Source organism: Notechis scutatus, chromosome 4 (genome assembly GCF_049901735.1).
Source record: "Notechis scutatus isolate UNSWTSFEM ecotype Mainland chromosome 4, rNotScu1.2, whole genome shotgun sequence".
NCBI lineage: Eukaryota > Metazoa > Chordata > Lepidosauria > Squamata > Elapidae > Notechis > Notechis scutatus.
Genome location: NC_142012.1, coordinates 2,199,533 through 2,206,759, shown reverse-complemented (window position 1 = coordinate 2,206,759; position 7,227 = coordinate 2,199,533).

Below are 7,227 nucleotides of genomic sequence, written 5' to 3'. Positions count from 1 at the left end.
TTGAATTCTATCATTTATCTGTCTGTCTGTCTATTGTCTCCCCATCCATCCATCCATCATCTATCACCAGGGTCTCCAAACTTGGCAAGGTTAAGACTTGTGGACTTCAACTCCCAGAATTCCTGGAGCTAACATGACTGGAGGAGGAATTCTGGGAGCTGAAGTCCACAAAGTCTTAAAGCTGTCAAGTTTGAAGACCCCTGAATTCTATCATTTATCTGTCTGTCTATCGTCTCCCCATCCATCATCTATCACCAGGGTCCTCAAGCTTGGCAAGGTTAAGACTTGTGGACTTCAACTCCCAGAATTCCTGAACTAACATGATTGGAGGAGGAATTCTGGGAGCTGAAGTCCACGAGTCTTAAAGCTGTCATGTTTGAAGACCCCTGCTTTAAACTATTGTTAAACAAATGGTTTTAAGGTGTGGGATATCTGTAATTCTCCAGTTCTCATGCAGGCCTTTGCTTCACCAGGACAGGAAGTCGAGTGGTTAAGTATCAGGCTAGAAACCAGGAGATGCTGAATTCTAGTCCCACCTTAGACACTAAAACCAGTGGGGAAGGAGGAGGAGAGGGAGGAGGAGGAGGAGGAGGAGGAGGAGGAGGAGGAGAGTGAGGAGAAGGAGGAGGAGGAGGAGGAGGAGGAGGAGGAGGAGGAGGAGGAGGAGGAGGAGGAGGAGGAAAAGAAGGAGAAGAAATAGAAAATGGAAAAAGAACTAGAAAAACTAGATGAGAAAAGAAAAAGAACTAGAAGAACTAGAAGTAGAAGTAGAAGATAAAAGAAAAAGAACTAGATGAGAGAAGAACTAGAAGAGAAAAGAACTAAAAGAACTAGAACCAGAGAAATTAGAAGAGAGAAGAAGAACTAGAAGAATTGGAACTAGAAGAACTAAAAGAACTAGAAGATAGAAGAAAAGGAACTGGAGAGAACAAAAAGAACTAGAAGAGAGAAGAAAACTAGAACTAGAAGAATTAGAACTAGAACTAGATGTAGAAGATGGAAGAAAAAGAACCAGAAGAACTAGAAGCAGAACTAGATGATAGAAGAAAAAGAAGAGAACTAGAAGAGAGAACTAGAAGAATTAGAACTAGAACTAGACAAACTAGAAGATAGAAGAACTAGAAGAACTAGAAGTGGAACTAGATGATAGAAGAAAAGAACTAGAACTAGAAGAGAGAACTAGAAGAATTAGAACTAAAAGATAGAAGAAAAAGAACTAGAAGAGAAGAAAACTAGAAGAGAACTAGAAGAATTAGAACTAGAACCAGATGTAGAAGATAGAAAAAAAAGAACTAGATGAGAGAAGAACTAGAAGAGAAAAGAACTAAAAGAACTAGAACCAGAGAAATTAGAAGAGAGAAGAAGAACTAGAAGAATTGGAACTAGAAGAACTAAAAGAACTAGAAGATAGAAGAAAAGGAACTGGAGAGAACAAAAGAACTAGAAGAGAAGAAGAAAACTAGAACTAGAAGAATTAGAACTAGAACTAGATGTAGAAGATGGAAGAAAAAGAACCAGAAGAACTAGAAGCAGAACTAGATGATAGAAGAAAAAGAAGAGAACTAGAAGAGAGAACTAGAAGAATTAGAACTAGAACTAGACAAACTAGAAGATAGAAGAACTAGAAGAACTAGAAGTGGAACTAGATGATAGAAGAAAAAGAACTAGAACTAGAAGAGAGAACTAGAAGAATTAGAACTAAAAGATAGAAGAAAAAGAACTAGAAGAGAAGAAAACTAGAAGAGAACTAGAAGAATTAGAACTAGAACCAGATGTAGAAGATAGAAGAAAAAGAACTAGAAGCAGGACTAGATGATAGAAGAAAAAGAGAACTAGAAGAGATAACTAGAAGAATTAGAACTAGAACTAGACAAACTAGAAGATAGAAGAAGAACTAGAAGTAGAATTAGTTGATAGAAGAAAAAGAACTAAAATTAGAGATAAGAACTAGAAGAGAGAACTAGAAGAATTAGAACTAGAACTAGAAGATAGAAGAACTAGAGGAGGAGGAGGAGGAGGAGGAGGAGGAGGAGGAGGAGCAGGAGGAGGAGGAGGAAGGAGGAGAAGAAGAAGAAGAAGAAGAAGAAGAAGAAGAAGAAGAAGAAGAAGAAGAAGAAGAAGAAGAAGAAGAAGAAGAAGAAGAAGAAGATGGTCACGAAGCCAGCCCTGTCCAGATATGAGCAGATCCAGATTCCTTCTCAACCTCTCCCCAAAGAAATCACTAAAACAGAGCAAGCCAATCTCTAACTCCTTAAAAACAGGGGGGCAGCCAGGCCATTACCTGAGAAAATGTGGAAGGAAGAGACCAGCATAATCCGATACTTCTCCAGCACCTGGAATTCCAGGTAGTCCAGGAGAAAGGCTGTGATGCCAAAGCACAGGTTCAGAAAGCAAACAGCGATCACAACTAGCTTGAGCACATGTTGGTCCTTCTGGAAAAAATATAAATATTCTGAAAAAAAAAAAGAGAGAGAGAGAGAGAAAGAAGACCAAGACGTAGGTCATCAAATGCACATTGGCAAAAGGCAGGAGCAGAGTCTTATTGGCTTTACAGGGAGTCCTTGAGTTAAGACCACAATGGAGCCCCGAATTTATGTCGCTAAGGGAGAAATGCGTTGAGCGAGTTTGCCCCATTTTATGACTTTTCTTGCCATGGTTGTTAAGCGAATCACTGCAATTGTTAAGTTAGGAACACGGTTGTTAAGTGAATCTGGCTGTTCTGACCCAGGCGTCGTAAACCATAATTATTCACATACTTGCTTTAAAAGCAAAACCTATTTTATTGCAACGCTGGGAATTATTTTCATTCCCAGCCTGTAATGAATCTCAAACCGTCCCTCGAGATAAGCACCCACCTTTCTTCCCTGTGAAGAGCTGCCAATAACAGAAGTGTCCAATGAACTAGAAAAAGACCCAACCGAAATACAAAGAGCTTCAAGAATTAACCTGAACGACTTTGCTTCCTGCAAAGGTTTCATCGTCTTGGCCTGACTTTTATCCCTTAGGGGAGGGGCCATCACCTCCCAGTCTTACTCTCAAGTCGCCCCTTTTGTCTCAGCTGGCTCTCGCCTTCTAGCAGCTCTGCGCATACGCGCACTGGGAACAGGCTCTCCTGGTTCCTCTTCTTCGCTGCTGCCAGACTCCAAAGGCTCTGGAGGCAGCACCCCACTCCCAGATGGTCCTGGCCCCATCTCTGTATCGGACGCAGGACCCTCGTCCGAGTCCTCTCCAGACTCCCAGACTGGTCCCCGTTCTTCCCCACTGTCCGATTCCGCTGCCGTCTGTACAGGCTGCTGGCGAACAACAACACCGGCTTCCCCACAGACTTCGCTTGTCAGAAGGTCGCAAAAGCGGATCACGTGACATTCAGGAGGCTGCAACCGTCATAAATATGAGTCACTTGCCAAGCGTCCAAATTTGGATCAGGTGACCGTGGGGAATACTGCAACGATCGTGTGAAAAATAGTAATGTCACACAATTCCTTGGATTGCTGTGAATTGCCCAGAGTTGTCATGCCCCTGTTGGAGATTGACTCCGAGGGAGAGGAGGAACAGCCGACAGGGAGTGGGAGTATGGCTCCAGATGTTGTGGAGGAAACTGGGGAAGGGCACAGGCCAGCTGGGCATTCAGAGGAAGACCCAGGCCCATCCCCTTTCCATCTGAGGGCACGCAGGGAGGAGAGGATAAGGGAGAGACGTGAATGGCATGGTCTATGGGGGAGGAAAGGGCCTTGATCCCCTTCATGGGCTGCAGCTATGAGAACTGTTTAAAAGGCTGGAAGCAAAGCATGGAAATGTCTTTAGTCTGTCCATTCCTATCTGAGTTTGGCATCCTTCCCAGTGTGTGTTCCGATATCTGTGGACGTCTTCAAGCCCTTATCTTGCCTGGTTCCCTTAATTGCTTCAGTGTGGTTTGTGTTGTTTTTGCTCTTTATAATTTATAGGCATTTTTAGTTTAAACGGCGTTTCCTCCTTTTCGTAACTGCTTGTGGGGGAGTTTTTTTTTGTCTCCAGTCAAGGATATTTGGAGCTTTGAAGCCAAGCTGAAGGAATAAAAGGAGCTTCACCTGTTTTTGTGACTGTGTTTATTTTGTATCCCACCCTGGGATAAGAGTCATTGAGTCGGAGAGTATACACATGTGCTCTACAAGTAGTCCTATGACCTGTGACCAGAAGGAAGCCTACAATTCCTGCTCTTAAATGAGGCCTTTGTAAAGTGAGGTTTTCCTCCATTTCATGAACTCTCACCACGCTTCTTAAGTGAATCACTGCAATGGATTGGTTAGTCACCCGGTTGTTAAGTGAATCCGGCTTCCCCATGGACTCGGCTTGTCCGAAGGTCGCAAAAGGGGATCACAAGACCCAGGGAAGCTGCACCAGTCATAAGTGTGAGTCAGTTGCCAAGTGTCTGAATTTTGATCCCGTGAACATGGGGGAATACTGCAACGGTCATAAGGGTGAAAAAATGGTCATCAGTCACTTTTTTCAGAGCCGTTGTAACTTTGAACTGTTGTAAGTCAACAGTTGTGTACTTTAGTTGTAAAACGGGGGCAAAGCTCACTTAACAAATTCCTCATTTAAGGACAGAAAGGTTGGGCCCAATTGTGGCCTTGTTGAGGACTACTTGTGTAAGGCGGCTTGGCTGTCATCCAAGGTCCCCCTCTAGCCATCATCGTCACCTTTGAACGACCCCACAATCCCTTGCGTGGGGTGGAGTCTGGGGCAACTGAACGGAGCTAGCAGAGTGTTTACCGGCCGGATGCCTTTCCCGTTGCCAATGAGGGGTTTTGTTCGGCAGATAATATTCTCATTGTGCCCAGAGAGAGTGAGATATCTGCCTCTGGCCCAGGATCGAACTCACAGCCTCCTGATTGTGAGGCGAGAAACTCCACCTCTAGGCCACCACCGCACCACTCCAAAGGTGTTCCTCCCCCCCCCCAGCCATCCTGGGTGCCAATAGGTGTGTCCGGGACGTGCTCTCACCTGAGGCGTTCCTCGAGGTGTTCATCTTGTAGGGTAGCCCGAAGGTGTAGAAGACCAACGGCTGGGGTCCGAGCTGGGCTTCGTCGGGCTCCAGCCAAACCCAATTCTGCATATAGATGGCCACGCAGAGGAGGACCATCCCGATGACCTGCATCAGGGCAGCCAGGAGGTTGTAGGCCTCGGGCAGCGAAAGGTCCTCGGCGATCACCTGGGGCTCCGACAGGCGGCTGGAAGAGCGCCTCATGGCTGGCTGGATGGCGGGCAGGCTCAGCATCTGCCCCAAAGGAGAAGCAGCCGGGCCTCAGGGTCCCAATCCGCCCTGGCCCTCCCTCCCTCCTTCCTTCCTTCCTTCCTTCCTCTTCTGTTCCTTCCTCTTCTTCCTTCCTTCCCTTTTCTCTTTCCTTCGTCCCTCCCTTTTCCTTCCTTCCTTTCTCCCCTCTCCCCTTCCCTCCTCTTCCCTTCCTTCTTCTTCCTCCTTCCCTTCCTCCCTCTTAAATTCAACCTTCCTTCCTCCTCTCATTTTCCTCCCTCCCTCCCTCCTTCCCTCTTATCTTCCCCCTCACCTCATTTTCCTCCCTCCCTCCCTCCCCTTCCTTTCTTCCCTTTTTCCTTCCTTCCTTCCTCCCCTCCCCTCCCCTTCTCTTCCATTCCTTTCTTCCCTCCTTCCCTTATCTTCCCCCCACCTTATTTTCCTCCCTCCCTCCTTCCCTCCTTCCCTTTTCTTTCCTCCCTCCCTCCTTTCCCTTCCTTTCCCTTCCTTCCTCCCCTTCCCTTCTCTTCCATTCCTTTCTTCCTTCCTTCCCTTTTCTTTCCTTCCTCTCTCCCTCCCTCCCAACTTTCCCTTCCTTTCTTTCCTTTTCCTTTCTTTCCTTCCTCTCTTCCCTTTTTCTCCCTTCCTTCCTTCCTTCCTTCCTTTCATTCCTTCCTCCCCTTTTCTCCTCCCTCGCTCCCCTTTCCTCCTCCTCCTTCCTTCCTCCTCCCTTCCTTCCCAACCCAACTACCCTGATACTAAACCAAGCTTCATGGGGGGAAGTCAACAAAGACAAGATGGCAGCTATGTCCCTCTTTTTATGGGCATCCAATCACGTGACCCCCGGCTACCATCTGATCTTCCCACGCCCCTCCCCCCCTTCCCTGCAGTCAAAGTTACGACAACCCAGTGCCCACCCGGGTCTCCTGTGATAGTCTCAACAAGGGATTGTGGGAGATGTAGTCCCAGCCATCTGACGGGCACCAGCTCGTGCCAGTTGCATGAGCTCAGCCCGGACTTTGGGGAGGGGGGGGTCTTCTCCCCTCTTTAAGCCCCCTCAGAAGACAAAGGCCCAAGGCCAGGTTTTGCCCCCTGCCCTGCCAATTCTGCCAATGGTGGCTGTGGTACCTGGCTTTTTTTATGCTCCTGTTCTGGCTCTCACTTGTGTCCGGCGGTTGGCTTCCAGCCTGTTTTCTCCAGTGTAGTGTGTGTGTGTGTGTGTATGTATAGGAAGGGACAACTTCTATGGAACCGACAGTTGTGGGCAGACAACTCTGATGACAAGCATCACTGATGGCCAATTGTTGGTCGCCTGGCAACCATATTCAACAACGGAGAAGGCGGTTTGGCTCCATCTGTTTCCAGAATTCCTAGTCTGCCCTTCGCCCCCTCCCGCCCCGAGATTTCCTTGTGGTGCCCTGTTCTGGGTTACTGTTGGGAGTCTGAATCCGAGGAGGCAGATAGACAGCCGACAGGGAGCGGGAGTGTGGCTCCGTTGACTGTGGAGGAAACTGGGGAAGGGCAAAGTCTGGCTGGGCAGAGCAAGGGAGAGGTAGAACAAGGGAGTTCAGAGGAAGACTCAGGCCTGCCCCCTCTTCATCCTAGGGCACGCAGAGAGGAACGAGAAGGGAGCAACGTGGGTTGCGTGACTTACGGGGGAGGAAAGGGCTCTGATTCCCTTCATTAGCCACAGCTGGGAAGAGAGTTTAAAAGAAATACATGCTGAGTGCAGCAGCTGCTGGGAACAAATATGAATTTATCTTGTGTTGACTTTGCTTATCTGCGTTCCTGGCGCCTTCCCAACTGTGTTGAATTACTGCCGTTCCTTCATGTCTGGAATTCCTTCTCCTGCCCTGCCGGACTAATTACCTCATTTTGCCTTGATTGGACTTATAGTTACAGTTTATGTTGACCATCTTTTGGACTTGATTCCCTGCAGCCCAAGGCTGTTCCTGGGAGGGTTTTTCTCCAGCCCAGAAGGTAACCGGGACACT